Source organism: Charadrius vociferus, unplaced genomic scaffold (genome assembly GCF_000708025.1).
Source record: "Charadrius vociferus isolate BGI_N301 unplaced genomic scaffold, ASM70802v2 scaffold109, whole genome shotgun sequence".
NCBI lineage: Eukaryota > Metazoa > Chordata > Aves > Charadriiformes > Charadriidae > Charadrius > Charadrius vociferus.
In genome coordinates this window covers 1,026,834-1,048,010 of record NW_009650060.1, presented here as the reverse complement: position 1 = coordinate 1,048,010, position 21,177 = coordinate 1,026,834, and the positions used below count along the sequence as shown (strand labels likewise).

The window sequence follows — 21,177 nt, the reverse complement described above, 5'->3', positions numbered from 1 at the left end:
ACATTATGTTAGTAATTTATTTATTTATTTAATAGTACCTAAATGGGTTCTGATTACATTAGTTTTCCTACCATATAAAACTCAATCTAATTAAAGCGAATTCACCCATTGCTGGTTAAAATTTCTCCCTATGAAGACATCTTTTATTTTATCCCAATGATCAATAAAAGCTGTTGGACAAATAACTATGATAGAAACAGCATTACAGTGGGCTTCAATGAATAAGTACTAAAGTGAAAAAAAAAAAAAAAGAAAAAATAAGAAAAAAAAAGTACCAGAGCCTCGTTGTCATGAAAAACAGAGACAGATGGGGAGACAGACCTATATGATGCTACAAATAGATGAATATCTTGTAAGGATTTCAACAAATGTTATAAGACCCAGTCAAAATTTGAAAAACTACAGATTTGCTTGTGCTGCTGTACCGTAGTTCATCTGCAATCCAAGCCGCGACATAATTATTACAGATATTAAGAAAGTTTCAAAAATCAGAATAAAAATATAGAGTATCCTTAAAGCCTTTAGAGGATCTTTTCTAGATAACTGCACAATTAATAATGTCATGATTTAGTACAAACCCTGTGTTAGTAAAAAATAAAAAAGATTAAGAAAGTTTGCTTTAATACCTACTTTGGAAATGAGGTGTATCCTGTCCACAACTTAACAACAGAAGATGCACACATAAACTTCATGGGCAGTATTGTATTTTATAGTAAGTCTCTCTTTAAAACAGTAGATAAATTCAGACACTGGGAAGGTTAATAAATAATAGCATGCTGATAAGAGTGAACTGCATCTGACCAGCTACAGGGTGTATATCACGTATGCCTGATAGCAACCCAAGACAGTCTGTTTGAGCACTCAAGGAATCTGCATATCATCATGCTTAATAAAAACCACAGAGAACTCCCACTGCTGTTGGTTCCAAAGGACATTCATTCTTAGAAAATTAAGTTGCGTCTTCGTTTTTCTGTATTGTTCGAACATAACCAACCATAAAAAGTGGCAGAAAACGTAACTGAGGGGTTAAATTCTCTCTTGAACACAAAAATTCCACTTATTCCATTGTTGTCTGCAAATATACAGTCAAAAGCAACATTTAATCACAACGCCGACTTTCGATATTGTGACTGTAAAAATTTAGTAATCGAAATGGCGACCGCATTAAAAATGCATTCTGTCACTTTTCCACTTAGAGATCCCTTGTATAATGCTCCTATTTAAAGGTCAGCTAGTTTTATTATGGAAAGTAACTAATAACCTTTATTAATTCTCAGGCTTGACGTTTTCTAGCGCATCAACCAAATAAATAATACACTGAAGGAAGATGCAATATAAACCAAGCTCTTGAATATCGTCTCTACCGTGTGGGCAAAAATCTGTATTTGCAACAGACAAAAAGAGGTCATTAGAAATTTAATACGTGGGGTTTACCCTGGAAATTACGAAAGCACATACAGATGGAGCTTTTTAAAAGCCAAGCTGCCGGTCCTCCCCCATGCTCCATGACGCTGAGACCACTGAATGAGGTGCTAAGCCCACTGATGTCCGAGCACCACCAACAATCCCAAATGTTATGCAGCACCTTTTTTTTGGGGGGTGTCATTTCCTAAATTTGCAGGACACGCACAACATTGGAGCACACAACTAAGAATTTTGCTGACAAACTTCTCTGCTGCCTTTAATTTGATAAAATGACTGAAGAACATGAAAGTAGCAAAGCCAAAAGTCTACGTATTTCTACGTTATTCTCATGACATCTCTTGTATGGGAAGCGTTATTAATGTTGCACACTATATAAAATCGAGCAAGAACATCCACCGTTCTATTAAGCATTTTTGTTTTACATAAGTAGATCAGAACGCAGCATTATTCATGATCAGCCTCTCCTAGCACACTGCTTTGGGTGAGTTTGTTCCTAAGACACATTACTACGCTCGAAACTAAAAATAGATGGCTATTTTTAGCTACTTAATCACAGGAGAAAAAGACAGAGTTTGGTTCGGTCTTCTTTAATTTACAAAATAATTCCGTAACGCACCCCGCGCCGTCCATCACGAAAATCCCTGGCGCACAACCTCCGGGCTCGCACACCGTGAGCCGCGCGCCGGCTGCACGCGGGAGCAAAACGGGCTTGAAAAAAAAAAAAAAAAAAGATTCCAGCAACAATGGTCTTGTGACTAAATCAGAAACAGAAGCAGAAGTCATGAGCCAAACAGATACCTATCGGTTTCCTTGAGCTTAATCTGATTAAAACATGGCTCTCAAAAATGTTAAATAGAATGCCACGTCAGAGAGCAGGCAAATGATAAAAATAGTTCATGACAGGAAATCATTATTAAACCAGCATTACTGCTGTATCTGTTATGGAAATTTCCCTGTAATTTTTCAAGGTTTCCCCTTATGCTTTTCTCGAGTTGCCTGTTACACTTTTTCTTTTTTTCTTTTTATTTTTTTTTCTCTCCTCAATGGCGTGTAAGTTTGAGATGTAAAAAGAAAATTATCACTGCAATTTTCCAACTATACTCTGCTCAATACCATCTCAAGTGTGTCATACATCATCTTGTCATTCACTCTAACAAGAAATCACATAATATTCAGAGGCAGAAAATAATCCAAAATGGGCAAGTGCCATTATGGCAAAAGCATATTCATATGCCATCACAGGAAGAAAAAAAATAATTTTAATCTTAATTTCAAGGACTTTCATAATGAAAGCATCTTTAGAATATTTAAGGGGGGGGGAGGGGGGAGTTTCTATGAAAAGCTGCTGGGAATGACAGGAGAGCTGTTGCAGAGTTCACCAACCAAAATTAGCAAAATAAAACTGTTGATAATACACTATCGCAGATCAACCTTAACATTTTAAAAAGCTTACACAAATAAAGTAAAATTCAGTGCCCTAAAAAAATTAAAAAATAAAGTCATTGTTACTATCCTTCCTACTATTACCAGCCCTCTCACAACCACCCTCGGGATGATGGTGCCTTTAGAGCACTCTGTCAAACACAAACTAGACATGCAACATCTTGTCCTGCATTTAGTTACTTAATGCCGAAAAAGCTTTTAGCAAAAAATCAACCAAACAAGAAAAAAAAAAAAAAACAAAACCTTTTACAAGGTCCCTTAAAGCCGACTTCAATTACTAAACCCCTGTTTTGGCATATTGAAGAGACTTCAACAAACTAACAGTCACACCCAAAAACCCTTTGGTTTTTTTTATTAAACCATGACTAGCGGGAAAAAAACCAACCATCGATCAAATTGGCTGTTTTTTCATTGCAAATAGACATTTCATCTCTAATGATGATTCAGGCTTCCCCGAAGCAGAGCCCTGATTGAGCTGACCATTGCTGCGCTGGCTTTCCGGCAGAAGGACACCCAACACCTCTCCTGTAGCACCGCTCATCCTCTGGATGGCCCCTTTGCCCGGCGGCCTCCCCACCGCTGCGCACGGACACTCCAACGCCAGCACGTCTTTCTAAATTCTAAGGAAAACTCAGAATTAATTGCCACTGGCACATCATAAGACAAACACATGACGTGGGGAAACAAAGAGGTACTTCACAGAGGCCTATCTAGACAGGACCAGGCCTGGGCTTTAATCAGACTCCAACTGCTGCCCACCTAAAATCCAAGGGTGACAATGCATCAGAGGAATAATGATAATTTTTAAAGATAGAAGAGTCACCAGATGTTTTGCAAGTGTTTTCTAAGACCTTCCTGATTTTTGGCTCGAGTGTTGGTGTGTTCATCCCTCGACAGCCAAGCTCTAGCTGACTCAGCATGAAAGCGAACGCGCATCCTATTTACGGCGGTGCTTAAGCCTTATTCCATAAAGAGTCTTCCAAGAGCACTCACATCCATTCTTCTTAATATCCCTCCCACATTAAGAAATGATTATCTAATACAGGGAGTAATCAGCTCATGGTCTTACTACAGTCATCCTCCTTGACAAAGCGGGGGCGGGGGGGGAGAATACCCAACTGCGAAGCATTAGAAAGTCAAGGTTCAAAACATCCACATTTATTGAGATCAACGCAAATTTATTTGGATGTCAATGCAACAAGACCAAGTGCTGTCTCTTGATACGGAGCTGCCTATCTGCTGGTAACTTCAAAGCCCGTATTTTTGCAACGGGCCTCTCCCAGGACACGTGCAATGTCACGGCCTGAAAAGCCAGGAAGAAAAGCCGTCGCAACTTAAAGCAGAAATGGGTTTAATGTTAATTTTAACATTTTACCATGCTAGAACATGGCAAAACACAGGAATTTAAGGGGTGTGGAAAGCCAAGATGAACTAAGGTAGAGTCATCTGCAAACTGGCCTGCAAGTGGTGTCTGCAAATTACTTCAAATGCTCTTAAAAAGGAGTCAGCTAACGAGAGAAATTCCAAAATGCTGAAGTGTGGGCAATATTCCCTCCCCTCTCTACCCCCTTCCGTGGCTCCCCCGGTCTGCAGCAAGGGCACAGCGTGGCAAACCCAAAAGGTGCAGGGCTACAACCAAGGCAGAAGGAAGAGCAGTCGCTTCTCATCACAAGTACGTTGGCAATCAAGAAGAAATAATGATTTCTCAACAAACACCAAATACAACCAAAACCAACATACCTGGATCATCTGAAAGGCTGTCCCACCATCAGCGTTAAACAGGTGCCTGATTTAAAATACCGATATAGAAGTATGGACTTCTATAATAATAATAATACATTAATAATCACAGCAATAGTATTAAGAGTAGGAGCAATAATATTAACAATAGAAGCAATGATATTAATAATAGCAGCAATAGTATTAAGAACCGAGCCAAGCACACCCTCCCAGGTGAGAACTGAGTGGACAGTGTGCACCCGCAGCCATCTGGACCACCGCAAATTCATCCAAAATACACTTTTTCTCATTTCCCATCTGCCTTCTCTGTATTACCCTAGGGAATGAGACACACAAAGGAAAAGTAGGTATTCCTGTGGTTCTTAGAAGCAAAAATACCTATACGTAGAGTTATATAGAGGGCCAAAATACCTCCGATCGCTGAAGGCTAAATGAGTCATGCACTTCAGCAGAATGACCAGTAATTAAACAGGAATCTGTAAAGCTATTAAGTGCGAGTATCAGTTTCAACCTACAACACTGAAGGGAGAGAAGCTTCCTACATACTGAAACCATCAATACATCATACAGTGGAGTCGCTTGCAAAATAACCTCTCCCCTAAGGAAATTCTTCTCCTTAGGAAGCCAAACAACAACAATCTAAAATATTTATTGCCATAAATTTCAGCCCTGTTCCATAAACCGCTTAAGAGACATGACATCATGCTAACTACCTAGACCCGTCTGGTTGATGATGGTCCCAGATTTCAGGCTGAAGACTAAACGGCAGGAGCAAGGAAGGGCACGAATCTACAGGTCATCACAGATGCTGAACACAAATCTGACTTGCCAAAGCCCAAGCTGACACTCCAGCACATATAGAAGGTCTGGCGGCAGCAGAGGCTGCCACCACAAAAACAAGTCTTGCAATATTTTTGTCTTCTGTTCTTGGACTGGAAGCAGGAAGGCTTTCCTTTAAGTGGGCCAGACCTAATTACTCCATCCTCCAGGCTCCATATTCCCAGTTCTGCTTTCAAGCGGTACAAACTCTACCTATTTCCTGGGCATATTTCCTGCTGCATTAGCAAATTAAGGAAGGATCCCCACGCCCCGATGGGGCATTACTGTCTGTTTTCTGTCAGTTAGCGTAGCAAGCTGCATCTCCCTGTGCTCCGTGGTTTCTTCTTCCACAACATAAGAAGGACATGGACCTGTTGGAGCAGGTCCAGAGGAGGGCCACAAAGATGATCAGAGGGCTGGAGTACCTCTCCTATGAGGAGAGGCTGAGAGAGTTGGGGCTGTTCAGCCTGGAGAAGAGAAGGGCCCAAAGAGACCTTATTGCGGCCTTCCAGTACCTAAAGGGGCTCCAGGAGAGCTGGAGGGGGACTTTTTACTAGGGCATGTAGTGACAGGACGAGGGGGAATGGCTATAAACTAGAAGAGTGAACGTTTAGATTAAACATTAGGAAGAAGTTTTTCACTTTAAGGGTGGTGAAGCACTGGAACAGGTTGTCCAGAGTTGTTGAGGCCCATCCCTGGAGGTGTTCAAGGCCAGGCTGGATGGGGCTTTAAGCAACCTGGGCTGGTGGGAGGTGTCCCTGCCCAGGGCAGGGGGGTTGGAACTCGGTGATCTTCAAGGTCCCTTCCAACCTAAACCATTCTATGATTCTATGATTGCTAGACCTGAGCTACATGATCTTAAACCTCAGTGCTTTACTGAAGTTTTTATACGCCTCATTTCTAAATCTTGTCTAGAACTATTTGTCCATTTTTCCCTTTCTAGCCCCTTACATCACTAAGTGCCAAGCCCTTGGCAATCCAATAGTCACAAATTGGCCTTCAAAGACTCAATTCTGAATCGCCTTGACTCAGGTTGTGACAAGAAGGAGCAGAGACCCCCAAACGCCTTGCTCCCTGCTTCTCCAGGAAGGAGCAGATGGCCACCTTCCAGATGGCCGCCAACCTCCTCTCACCCATTTCCACATCTGCAGCTTGAATTACGTCTGAGGACGGTCCTGAGACAGACTGCAGGTCACTGCCCACGGCTCCCGGCCACACGGCTTCTCCACAAGCCAAAGACTTTCGCAAAATGCAGAATGAAAAGCCCGAAAAAAGGTTAAGACTAATCACAGTTCGTAGCGAGGCACAGCTGAAAAAAAAAAATAAAAATCAAAGGTAGACACTAAGGAGAAATCCATCTTAAATATATATATATATATGTATATATATAAAAAGTGTATCTCAAATCAGACTTCTCCCCAGCCACAAACAACCTGTGCTTTCCCCGTGGCAACCTGCAAACAATGCAATGCCTCAGCGTTGGGCGTTTGTACCTACCAAGAATTAAGATGTGAACCATGAAAACCCAACCAACCCTGACGGTTTTGCTCCCAGGTCACCCCACCGCTGAAAATGGGCTTCTTTTTCAGCTTCTGGACTAAAAGTCTGAAACAGCACTGCAAGAGCGCTCGCAAATGGGTTTGATCCAGTTTTAAATACAATAAAATTTCCCAAGACTCAGGGAAACAGTGGTCAATGAATTTTAACTTGAAGTAGCCGAAGAGTAATTTGTGAGATTTGTGTACCACCTAAGCCTAACTTTAACACAACCACAAACTATATTGTTTCTTCATATGAACTTAATCCATCTCCTCTTTGGGGCAGATAAAAAAAAACCACTTAAATCTACCAACAGGAAGGTAACAAAACAGTAAGGAGCTGGCATGGGTTAATGATTTCATCAATTTTATAGCATATATTCTACAGTTTATTTAATAAATTGAAAAATGAAAATGCTACTGCTTTCTTACTCTCAGTGCAAAATCTCCTCAAGATGACTATTTCCAGACATTTAAAAGGAAAGTGTATTTTACAATAGGAAAAGTGAGTACACCGCATTTCAAAATCCATTAAAATATAAAATTCTGGTTACAGGCACAACAATCTGCCTAATTAGTTCTTCCTAATTAGCAGGATGCTCTAACCTCTTTAATAAGACTTCTGTGGACAGAATGTTCCATATTGGTTATCCATCTGAGGAAAAAACTAAACAAATACTTCTGAAGTACAGCTAATAGAACAAGCGTGGTTGGGCTTCATGGTCAGAAGGCTGCTCTGGCGCGTGAATACTGGCAATCTGCAAAAACACGGAATATTCTACCTTAAATACACCACCGCTTACACTACGAACCCCCTTCTGTATTTTAGAAGACGATCTTAAAGATATTGCACGCGAGAATTAATGAAGTTAGTTTTAAATTGCAGAGCACGTGCTGAGAGGCAAAAAAAAAAGAAGAAAAAAAAAAGAAGAAAAGAAAAAAAGAGAAAAGAGAAGAGAAAAAGAAGAGAGAAAAAGAGAGAAAAAGAAGAGAGAAAAAGAGAGAAAAGAGAGAAAAAGAAAAGAGAAAAAGAAAAGAAAAAAGAAGAAAAGAAAGGAGAAAAGAAAGGAGAAAAGAAAGGAGAAAAGAAGGAAGAAAAGAAGGAAGAAAAGAAGGAAGAAAAGAAGGAAGAAAAGAAGGAAGAAAAGAAGGAAGAAAAGAAGGAAGAAAAGGAAGAAAAGAAAAGAAGAAAGAAGAAAAGAAGAAAGAAGAAAAGAAAGACAAGAAAGAAGAAAAGAAAGAAAAGAAAAAAGGAAAGAAAAAAGAAAAAAGAAAGAAAAAAGAAAGAAAAAAAGAAAGAAGAGTAAAAGAGAAGAAGGATGGCCCAAAATATACTGTGGAAAAGTGAGCTGAAGAGATAATGGGAAGGCAAATACCACAGTGATGCTCTAACAGCCCAGAGCGCGGCTGCGTAGTTGTTTTTCCCCTGCTCCAAAGCATTTACACTTCTTGTACCTTCCCCTTCATCATTCAGAGTCTCAGTACGTACCTAGCAATTAATAGGTAACAATATTATCTTCGAGTCCCATCTTATCCAATAAAAAACATTCTCATCATTACTATATATCGACCGTGTAATTCAAAGACTACCGGTTAAGAGAAACGCAGAGCCGCAGCAACTGCTGTGGTCAGAGGCAGATGATGGAGATAAAGAAAATTCAGGCCCCTGTTTTGTATGGGGTTTGCAGAGCAGCTGCTGAGCTTCATCTCAACAGCTGAAAATACCCTTTTTACCGCTTAAAAATGCAGGAAGCACACAAATATGGCAAACCCCCTCCCTGCCACCGAATCCTTCACCCCGCTCGCTCGGACATACCCACTCCACACACGTTCCGGACACATCAGCCTCATCACCCACCAATGGACCTCTTGAAGGCACAGGAAAAAAAAACTATCATATCCTTCTTTTTTTTTTTTTCCCATCTAAGAAAACTTAAGAGTCATGAGCAAAATATAACCTAAGAGCAGTCCCTTGAAAAATGCCTATTAATGGCAGGAGGTACAGAGACACCATAAATATTCTCTTCAAACATGCCCAAGCCCCAGAGACCCCCTCCAATCCACCATGTCAATGACCTTCCATGCAACTGTTAACAGTGGAAATTAGTATTTTAGAAGTATACATGCTTACTTTATAATACAGAATGCATACTTCACTCATCATAACATAGCACGGCACATTAAAATCTAGAATTTTCTTCGTATTGATATGTAAAAATATATACAAACATTTTTCAGCGTATTTAAACCAGAATTAGTATTAATTCAATCCAAGACCACTCTCCAGGTTCTCTATTACATGTTGAAAAAAAAAAAAAAAAAAAAAAAGGGAAGAAAAGGTAGGTTTTATAATTTCTAACTCATGATGCAATTTTGAATAATTACATTACATTCTGGTTTTCCTGTTCTGAAACCGCTCTCTGCCACCTCTGCCTAGAGAGCTTCCATCTTCTTGGGCAAGACCCGAGATCTGGGTTTAAAGTACTTCAGACCTGAATGCTTCAACAGCCACAGAAAACAGTGAAGTCTGATTCCAAACTAGCTTGGGGCCTCAAGATCCTTTGCAAGGGCGGCATTAAACCTCACAACTGCCTACTGCAAATCAGACTCCACCTCTACAGCCTTGAGTTGATGACAACGCAACAGTCTAGAGCAGATAGCTACGAGGACTCTGTAACCAAGTCTTCTTCCATGTGGGTCTCTGGACTGATGTCTTGAAGGCATCATCTAAAGCGATCAGTAAACACAACGGTCAATTGACCCCGGACAACGGAACCTCTCTGCCAATCATGATTCTGAAGTTTTGTGAAATTAAAGGAGAGAAAAGGTAAAAGCAGCAGGGTCAGCAGGTGCGACTTGAACGATACAAAGGCAGGGATGAAGTTACTATTTGCTCCTGGGATATGTGGGACTCAGAAACACCAAGAGACACATAACACCTGATGGCAATGCTGGGCTAACTCAAGTTACTCCCAAAGCACCTACCCGACTTCTTTTTCCTCCCACTTTGAAATCACACAGCTGTGTCTTGTGGATGTAACAGTAATTCAGAACCAACTTTCATCTAGGATGAGGAGAGCGTAAAGAAGTAACATAAGGACTAAAGTAAAAAAAAAAAAGAACAAACCAGAAAAAGGTCAGTCTCCTACTAAAGACCAAAAAAACTATGAAAACTTGCCAAATGTGGCAAAATAGGCTGGTTTTAGAGAACTCCTGCAATCTATCTAATCAAAACCTTCACCCCTCTCCACCCACCTATTAACCTCCAGCATGAGCCTCAGCCTGCGTCAGGATAAACTGGACATCCTTGAAGGAAAACAGGTCTAAAGGACACATTCTTTTTGTTGTCCGTGGCTACAGGGCAGAGAGAAGCTGTGTCTGGCACCGTAAACTGTACGACGTAGAGTACTCCATCAGAAATAACACCTAATTTGGGCTCATCCACAATTTATTACAGTATAGCTATAGCAAGAGAAATTCTTCATCTAAGTTAATTTAGGAATCATTTCACTCTAAAAAAAAAAGAGAGAAAAAAGATAACTCCGTCATTACAATTTCCCCCAAAATTCACATCCTCTTCTTGTATAAGTTTCACATCCTTAGCGCTGTTTCTCCAAATTCATTAGGCATATAAAATTTTTAGCTGTTACGTTTTTAATAAAATTGATTACCAGGAAATTTTTGCATATGCAGAGTTTAAAATAATTCTATTCCTCAGGGCTTAAGCATAGAGATGTCGCTATGCCCGAGAACTGTTCCATGTTTAGTGAGTTACAACTATTCTGCCACGAGTAGGAAATGCATTTTGCTCACAAAAGCCAAAGGCACTGTCAAACCTGCAGCACTCCGCGGAACAGGAGGGGAAAAAAAGTGCCTGCAAACTAACTACCACCAGATAACGGTCACATTTATCATTCTTAAATTCCATCTTTAATTAAAAATGGGATATTCTCTTACATAAATAAAAAATTGCAGATGTTCTCAAATTACTTGTCTTCCATCTTTTTTTAATTCTTCCATGTATAAAATACATAGTATTATATGCATTCAAAAATTTCTTCATGTTATTACATAATACTTAATTCCATGAAGATTTTTCCACATTCCAAATAGACACACGTCTTCATTATATGCAGAATATGTTATATTAAAAAAAATATTATCGCTCTTAAAGAAAACAGAAGTTAACAAAACTCATAGTAGGAATACCACTTAACCGCATGAAAAATTAAAGTTGAAATAAATTTTCTATTGTTTTACCTATAATATTTTAAACTTTTTCTAAAAAATATTTGATAGATCAGTAGTTTAAACAATTTAAGTAGTTACATCAGGTAAAATAGGCGTGAGAGGAACATTAGGCCTGCTCTAGATACACCTTTCCTCACAGGAATTATTAGAAACAACACTGTAAACAGATATAAATTCTTCCAATAATTCTTCTGCAACAAGAAAATCACGTATTTGCTTTTGATGTCCATTGCTCTTTCCTTCGTTCTTTCTTCAACTTGCCATTAGACAGAAATAAAAGCTCCAGCGTGCAACAAGTAAAATGGAAATTAAGAGAGCTAAAACGAAAAATTATGAACAAGTAGGCAAGGTTATAAACATAAACAATAAAAAAAAAATGCATTTCTGAAATGGAAAGCATTTTTTAAAATGACTGTGTCCACTGGACCATCGGAGTATATGTGCAGGAGGGAGGGAGGAAAAGACAGGGACAAAGAACGGAGGCAAGAAAGGGAAAATACCATCCAAGGGAATGAGGAGATTGCAAAAACCTTCATTAGAGAATGATGGGGGGAAAAAAAAAACACACTACCTTTTGATTGCTTTGTATTTGACAAAGATATTCAAATGACTGGACATAATTTACATAGAGTCTCAATATTTTTTTTTTTTTTTGAGGGGAGGGTAAATTAATCATCAAAATGCTTCCAAGCATACCAGTAACAGGGATCATTCTGCAGGTACCTGTAAGGAGTAGTATAAGCGGGAAGAGGAGAGAATAAATGGATCAAATTGGTGTGGAGGAGTCAGAAATCCATCTTAAGTTAAACACATTCCGTCACACCAGAATTTGACATATAGATTGTAATCAAACTCCAGCCGAGGTATATGTTGTATATGTTTAGGGAAGAAATGACATCATAATCCACAATATCAAGTATTTTATGGATCAATTTAGATGAGCATTTCAGTTTGATTGCGAAGAGCATTTCTGAAGCAACACCCAAAACCACCCTCACCCAGTACGCCCCAGCTCACACCAGAGCGGCTCCAAGATTATGATCTGGATTCCTTTGGATCAAGCGAAGCCAGGAGGTGATGCTCCTGGAGAGCATTTAATGGACTCCAGCCTCATCTTATGGACACTAAGTCCTTTAGAACAAGGCTACACCTGGTCTGAAGTAAAACTCCTTGCAGCAACATGCTGTGTGGACATTGGACCAGGAGCATCACTTCACTCTAGCATCTCTCCATGACCCCATCAAGCCACACTACTTATTAACAGCATCGCCTGCCAACGTGGTGGTCACATGCACATTAGAGGTCTGTATACGGCTGTAATCCCAGGGGAATCAAGGAGATAAATCCAGAGAACACCTTGGGCACATTTTCTAGAATGACTATGGACCATCTCATTGTCCTCAAAATCCACAGAGAAACTCACGGATGCCCACAGGAGATCCTAAAAGCCCACACCTGGTGTGAAAAAGCATCTGGGACACCTCCCACCAGCCCAGGTTGCTCCAAGCCCCGTCCAACCTGGCCTTGAACACCTCCAGGGATGGGGCAGCCACAGCTTCTCGGGGCAACCTGCCCCAGGGGCTCACCAACCTCAGAGTGAAGAATTTCTTCCTCCTATCTCATCTAAATCTCCCCTCTTCCAGTTTGAAGCCATTCCCCCTCATCCTATCACTACAAATACAGCTTGAACTTCCAGACTGCTCCACCCAAGCACGTCAGATAAAGTCCCCAGCCGGTGACGACAGCAGTTGTAGTCAACAGAGACAAAGTGAGCAGTTCTGGCAGGAGCGGACGGGGCACCAGCCGAGGAGGGCACTGAGCTCTTGGGTCCGGGCACTCGGGCTGAAGTCGGGAACGAGAGGTAACGAGGTGATCAGATAACCAAATTCCTGGTCTGGTGCAGACTGGCAACTGAGACATCCCCAGCAACCTGAACCAAGACTTTCAACCTGGAATGTATTTGGGTCAGGTTAATGCTTGTCAAAAAAAATAAAAATAAAAATAAAAAAAATAGTGTTAATGTAGGTCTTCTCCCAAAACTGTTTGGCTAAAACCAGTCTGCAGCAAAATGTCTTTTTATTTCACAAAATCCAGCCAAGCTACGAGGACTTATTAAGAAAGCGAGTTATTTGTAACACTGGAATATCAAGCTGTAAATCCAAATCATGTGCAAACCAAGTATCTGATAAAATTTTTATTATTTACTTCCTAGGTACAAAAAAAAAAAAAATTGATTAGGAAAAGGCAGCACAGAAAAAAGGAAAATAAAAAAAAAAAAAACAAGATTTTATTCTTTATTAGACGCAAACCAAAAGCTTTGTTTCTTTCCCTTTGGAAGATCAAATTAGTGTTATGGACTAGAATGACAATGAATTGTAGAAGTATCATGTTCTTTATAATATAGTGCTGTATATGTTTGTTATTTGAAAATAGAAATGTAATCCATAACTGATCTAGAAATAAAATATATACACAGCAACCATTTAAAAGGACAGATAAAATACTCATTAAAATCCTAAGTGTAGAAATACTGACTCATAATGCACAATTTCATTACATTTTACTGCCAGCAATGTAAATATCAATTCTCCAGGTGATTCATAAAATGCATTTTAGCAAGAAAAATAAGGATTTCACCCGGCTCTCGAGAACGTAAAGGAAAAGACATGCTGGGGTTTGAAAAACCAGGCCGTTCTTCCCTTGTCTCATCACAGTATTTTTTCTGGCATTTCAGCAAATCTTTTACACACGGAACGCACAACTGCCACTTCACACCAGCACTTTCTATGGATCACCCAACGGTCCCCCCAGTGTCCTCCCCGGTCCTGCACCTCTCCGAGCATCGCGTCCATCACTCCCATCTTATTTCTGCCAAATTTCACATCCTGTATATACTTCCACTGACTTCCAAAGGAAGGAGCCTGGATTTAAACTCATCTAAAACCTCTTTTAACTAACCCTAATATTATTGCCTAATAATGGGACTGTATTTAAAAAAAATAAACAAAAAAAAAATTAAAAAAAGAAAAAAAGCACGTTGGACAAATTACACAACTGAAGTTTTTGGAGGGAAGAGCGCGTGTGGGGGTTTACACACACACACACACAAAAAAAAAAAAATGTAAAGAAAACCTGTCACTTTTCAAATGAATAGCTACCATCTGCCAGCATTTTATCTGAGGCAAAGTTGATTAATGCAAAGTGAATGTTTAAGATCACATTGCTGTCTGCCCGAATAAATTTCAGGTAGTTTACTTAGGAAATTATTTGTCCTGTTTCTTAAAAGAGGGCATTTTTTGTTGTTGTTGTTGTTGTTACCGGATTCCTTCTCCCCAAGTTTTTACGCAGCCAGACTGAGAATAAAAAACATTTGCTCTTAAATTGCCGTACTGTACGAGGACTTTGAGCGCCAGGACATCGTCGCTGGCCCCTCTGCGCGGCGGCAGCAAGGGAATTAATCTGCCCGACAAAGGAGATCCCACCTCCTTCGCCGCCTTCATGAAAACTTTCAGGCAGCGTCCCTCCGTCAGACTGAAAAGTAAATTTTAGCAGCTGAACCGTGAGCAGAGAAACCACAGCAGTGCTGTTACCCTCAATAGGAAATGATTTTGCCCTTTGACTTCACCTAATTTTTTACTGGATTACCTAATTTTTTACTAGATTTTTTTTTTATAGTGGATAACTTATTTTTTTACCTTTATTTACAGTATCTTCCCAATTAAAAAAATCAATTACAGAATTTAAACATTTTTCTTAGCTTTATCAAAGCATTGCTTTCTATTAGTGTTCTGATAAAAATCACTCTCAAATACATTCGATTATACGCTCTTCCTTAGAAGTTTACTTTGAAAAATAACATATTCAGCAGAAGTTTGCAGAGCAGATTTTGGCCGATATTACCCTAAATCGCAAAAAACCCCAGTTTTTAGGCGTACGTTCCCATGTTACGCGCTCCCAGCGTTATCAGATGGCCTCCGAGTTCTCCCTCGTCGGAGAGAATTTCACACCCGTTATTCCGACTGGGACACCCTCTATTATCCGGGGCTACAGAAGTGGAGGGCATCATCTGCGCTAAGCGGTGGAGCTTCGTGCCGTTCCATATGGACGTATATTCTCGTTGCTTCCACTTTAAGCTGGCTGGAGCCCAGCCAGCTCTGGTCAGAAGTCACCAAGTTGTTTTAAGCTCAGTACACGGGTGCCTGTGTCTCGTATCTCGGTGGGGTTTCTTGGTTTTAGGCTCAACATGGCGCTAGGACGGCCATCTGGCCCCCCGGAGCGAAGTTAGCTCCCAATCAAGTTCGTGCAAAGCGTGGGCAGGACGACCGTGGACGCGTTTGCACGAGCCCGTGTGAACTAAGCTTGGTGAACCCAACCCATTTGTTTAAAACAAAACAAAACAAAATAAAATAATGCAAGCAAGTTTAGGATTGATGAAATTAAAGAAGTAATGACCCTTTACTCAGCTAGGGAGGGTAAAGGGGAGCACGGGACTAAGTAGTGTCTCCTGTACCCTCCTTTCAGTGGGCTTTTACCTTTTAAATGAAGAAGCTCAGCACGAGCCAGCAATGTGTGATCACAGCCCAGAAGGCCAACCGGATCCTGGGCTGCATCAGAAGAAGCGTGGCCAGCAGGTCAAGGGAGGTGATTCTGTCCTTCTACTCCACTCTCGTGAGACCCCACCTGGAGTACTGCATCCAGCTCTGGAGTCCTCAACTTACGAAGGACATGGACCTGTTGGAGCAGGTCCAGAGGAGAGCCATGAGGCTGATCTGAGCACTGGAGCACCTCTCCTATGAGGAGAGGCTGAGAGAGTTGGGGCTGTTCAGCCTGGAGAAGAGAAGGCTCCAAAGAGTCCTTATTGCCGCCTTCCGGTACCTAAAGGGGCTACAGGAGAGCTGGGGAAGGACTTTCTACTGGGCATGGAGTGACAGGACAAGGGGGAATGGCTTCAAACTGGAAGAGGGCAGGTTTAGATTAAACATTAGGAAGAAGTTTTTCACTTTAAGGGTTGTAAGGCACTGGAACAGGGTGCCCAGAGAGGCTGTTGAAGCCCCATCCCTGGAGGTGTTCAAGGCCAGGCTGGACGGGGCCTTGGGCAACCTGGTCTGGTGGGAGGTGTCCCTGCCCATGGCAGGGGGGGTGGAACTCGATGATCTTCAAGGGCCTTTCCAACCTAAACCATTCTACGATTCTATGATTTCTGTGATTCCTGGTTTGGACATGTCTACAGGAAGGTAAGAACATCGTTATTTGTATCCATCGGTGAGGCTATAGAAATGAGTCAGTTACACCCACCTGGTATTTTTAATCAAAGATGAGACCTGAACCCTGTCTGTAGGGGATAGCAGCTATCACATTTAGTCACCTTATTTCTTCATGCCTTTCTATCAACTAATCAAAGTACAAAGGACAACTCACCAGGTTATTCTTTAGGAGTACGTTCCACTGCATCTGCCATAAAACTGCAGTTAGAACACGGATATGCACGCGTCTTCACCGTACAGTGAGCAACAAAGAAATGGTTTCAAACTTAGGAGAGCTCTGAACCAAAATTTATTCGGCAATTTCAAGAAGGCGAGCCACGTCCCATCTTCAAATGTAATGAAGTTGAGCAATAAGACCAAAATACACACTCTCAGTAGTCGATACCACAAATGAGATTCAAGTTTTGTTCACTTGCATACAGAGTAAACACCCTAAAAGATGCCACATAAAAATAGCATCAGGTAAATGTTGTTTGGTTTGTTGTTTTTTGTTTTTTTTTTTAATTTGCAGGTGCATGTTTACCTTCTATTTAACTAACATGCTACTCGCACATCCAATTTATTTACTTCTTACCTGAATGTTAATAGGGCCAAATCCTGGGAAGGCCTCTAATGCAGGGAAAATTATTCCACCTCCTACAAAGATTATATAAAGCTGCACTTAAAGTATTTGCCATAAAGATGTAAGAAGACAGAAACGTTCCCAGCACAAATGGGCACCCATGTATTCAGCTCTAATGAAAGGGCTGAGATTTGCCCTGCCTTGCTTCAATTCACATCTTCAAACATCTTCCCCAGGACGTGTTACTCGCAGGTATTCTTTTTTTAAAGAAAATATCTAGAAAACATACTCCAGCTTACAAATGCTCACACACACGAGCTGTGCTATGCTTTCAGCGGGACTGAAACACCCACTGGAATAAAAATTTAGAGGTTCACCATTTTGAAGCGGACATTTAGGCGACATTATTATCAGTTAGTAAAGAACTCAGTCCATAATAATGGATTTTCTCCTTATAGGACAGAATGAAAGCATCAGATCTTAAACAATGCTAAATCCAGTAGTCTTAACAGGTTATTTAGGAAAAAAAAACCACCCACATTTACATTATATATTTGGAGAATACATATATATTTGGACTATATATATATATTTGGAACATACTATACATCGCTGAACACAACACACCCCCGGGTGGGTTTGGTTTTTTTTAAGAGCTCTATTAATTGAAAACAATGATTTGTTTTCTCCTTTGTAAAACGTAAAAAGCATAGAGTTTTGTCTTTAAAATATAGTTGTCAAATAGCAAGGGGTATATATATGCTAACATTTACCCAAGGGGTATTTCAGGGCTAGAGTCTGTTACAAATAAAATCTTTATTCATATGAACAGCTACCTGGGGGGCAATACTGGATGTTACACATAATATTTATACATATATATTTAAAATAATCTAGCAGTGCTATTAAAACAAACTGGAAGCTACACTGTATTTAGTCTCTCTGTTTTGCAGATCTAAGTCTTACACTACCAACTTTTGGGGTTTTGGATTACTTCCTGTAGAGGATAGTCCCTAAAATATGAAATGCTTTCATCTAGTGTGTCATATCAACTGTTTTATTACTTGAAATTTAGAAGGTTGTTCATGGTAATAAAGAACAGTATTACGGAAAAAAGCAGCCTTTTTTTTATTATTATTATTAAATTCTGCAACTGTATTTTTAAATTTGAGAACTTTCCTTGAATTAAGAAGAAATAAAAAGGCCAAAAAATATGGGGTTTGTTACGTGTTTTCCAGAATTACTGAATAGTCATTATGTGCTATGGAAAAAAACTTTAGACAAGATCAGACATTTATCAAAGAATTGAAGCTGTCTGAAGCAAGTTGGGAGACAAAGCAGACAACGCGGCAGCTCTGCAGACTGCCAGCAGCCTGTGAAGGTCACGGCTCTCTGCTGGACCTTCCTCATTTACGGAATGAAGATGATAATATTCCATCAACTGCTAACAAAACTCTGTGATTGTTGAAAAACTTGCCTAGAAAAAGCCGACAGTAATTCTGCCCTTTCTCAGCGCGTTTCAAATGCTGTGATTTGGAAGTTCCCACCACGAGGATGAAACTCCTTGTACTAATGCAACATCCAAACAGTCACCTTCTGCCCAATTAAGGAAAAATCATGTGAGTCTTTGTAGAGCAATTAAGAAAGCTCTTAATAATCCTCAGTCCTGTGGCTGCTGTACATCAATACACTAGACCATTTTGAGTTTACTAGCCAAGTATGCCACCTTTAAAAACTCTCCTTATGGCCTTCCAAGGTGGAGGGACTTGCTGCATATCTGATCTTCCCTATTCATCAGGGCTTCTGTCCTCCTTTAAGGAGATGAATGAAGATGTGAGCTGGTTTAACGACATACTGCACAATGAAGCCACGAGAACAGCAAAGCAGCATTTTTCTAGAGAAACACAGCACAACATCAGGGAACTAACATAAATCTGTGCAGTGTTGCAAATAAAATACTAAGTGTCTGATACCTTCTGTAATAGGTACATGTGTTCCCCTTGAAGGATGAGGACATCTTCTCCCTAGGACAATTCTGGGTAGATCTCCTCATTCTTGCACAGGAACATCATTTTATTGCACACCAAGATATAGGTTCACAAAAGTTAACGGTAGATGCACTGCTCGTTACCAATTCAGCTTTAATTCTCGCTCAAGGGAGTACACGTCTATTCTCCGATAAAAGTATTTGCAAGTTCATCACAGAAACTCTCTGGTCACTGCAGAGCATCTGAATTTAACATCTACGATTCTGCACCGTGCACTCTGCTTCAAAAGCATTTTTTAAGACTGTTCCTTAACTCACTGAACATCACTTGAAAACTAACAAACCTGCTTCCTTCCCATAATCAGCTTGTATGAATAAAAGTATAGATCTTTTAAAACGTACCTATACTACTGCTGGATAGATGTACAGCAATATCAGACTTATTAGCATCAATATTATTTCTCATGCATACCCACACCTTGAAATAAAGTACGGTTTGAAATGAAAAATTTAGTAATGCAGCTCCATTACCAAAAGTGTTTGCACTCGAAATATTTGTGACCTTTCTGTATTATTAAATGCCCAAACAGAAACAAGGTGTTTACGAGATGTCACATTTACGCAGGTCACTTGTAAAAGAAAATTTTTATTCTGCCAATAATGTCAATATTATAAATAATGCAAATTTGGTATTTCCCACAACCTCACGAGAAGGATGAAATATTTAAACGTGTTATTCAAAACATACACTCCTGCCAGTTTGCAATGAGAATTTCGTCTTAAACTACTACCTGGGAAGCAGACCTTTAGTGGTTACTAGCAAGCCAGAAACAGAAGAATCAATGTTAATTTTAATCAATGTTTTTTCTAATAGGAAATTCTAAATTTCTAAAGGAATTCTAAAAGGAATAGTCAGCCTTATTAGGTTGCAGTCTGATGCACTTATACTTTCAATTTAATAAAATACTTGAAACATTCAATTACAGAACAAACATTAAAAAATGTGCAAGTAAAGTAGAAGGTACCTCTAATCAGTTTTCCTCTCACCAGCCACATCAGCCCTTGTTCCTAAAATTTTATCCTTCCTGTCAGGATAAGGTACATAACTCTTTTTTAAAGATCGCATCTTTGTGAACTTTGACTATTTGATTCTGTCTGATCAAACCCTAACAGCAACAGCAAAGAAAAAGCTTCCCTCTCTTTAAGATGCTCTATTGGTTAGATCAGATTTATTTGCTGTCAGTAAAGGTTATATTTGCGCATAAGTCTATGACAGATTGCAAGTTTATTATCTTCAAGTGAGTTTTCAAGCTGCTGGGTTGAGGGTTTTTTTTGTTGGGTTGTTGGGTTTTCTTGTGAGGTTTTGGCTTTTTTTTGTTGTTGTTGTTGTCATTCCCTCCCCCTTCCTCCAAGATGTGGGTTACTTGACAAATTGGAGTTAAGTTATCTTAGGTCAATGTAACTGTAAGTTAAACTAATGAAGTGTATGTCTATGAGTGATGTCTGATTAGTTTAATACAGTTAGTGCTGGACAGCTTGGGCTGCTGACCTTGAAGGAACACAGATAACATTGTGATGCGTTGGAGGATGTGGTTGCGATACAAGACAAATTTACATAACAGTTTGTCATATACACTCCTCCAAAACAAAATCGTTGCAAAAGGAAAGCAATAGGAAACCAACGCTAAATGCCTCGCACAAGACAAACCGGGGAAAATTAATTATAACATTTGGCTTGGGATGGTAGCTTATTTTAAAAGCAAGCCAAAAGCACAGAAAAGGTGTACGTTTATATAGTACGCATTCCAAAAACGGATTAGACGTTGTGTCGGGTAACACTGTTCAAACGCAGCCTTCTGTAGCACTAGATCTTATCTTGAAAACTCATATTCCTTCCCCAGCCAACTATATGCCTACTTGCTCTGAGTAACAAATACCAGATCCAGTTCTGAACTGGATGCGGTTAACTGGATGTGGATCCAGTTAACCAGTCAGCGCATCTTTTAGGTGTGCTCAGAGCCCCGCTGAAGTTCATTCTGTGGCTGAAGAGCAGCTGCTCGTGCTAAAACATCCCCGTGCATGAATGGTCTCTCTCCAGGAAGGCGCAGAGTCAAGCGAGAGCTCCTTCGCTACCCAAGCCACGACGCT

At 40.1% G+C, this 21,177-nt stretch overlaps 1 protein-coding gene across 1 annotated transcript in view; it reads right to left on the bottom strand.

Annotated features, from left to right (window-relative positions):
* Positions 1 to 21,177, bottom strand: part of GTDC1 (glycosyltransferase-like domain containing 1) — a 133,791-nt gene that overhangs the window by 111,662 nt on the left and 952 nt on the right. The window lies entirely within an intron of this gene.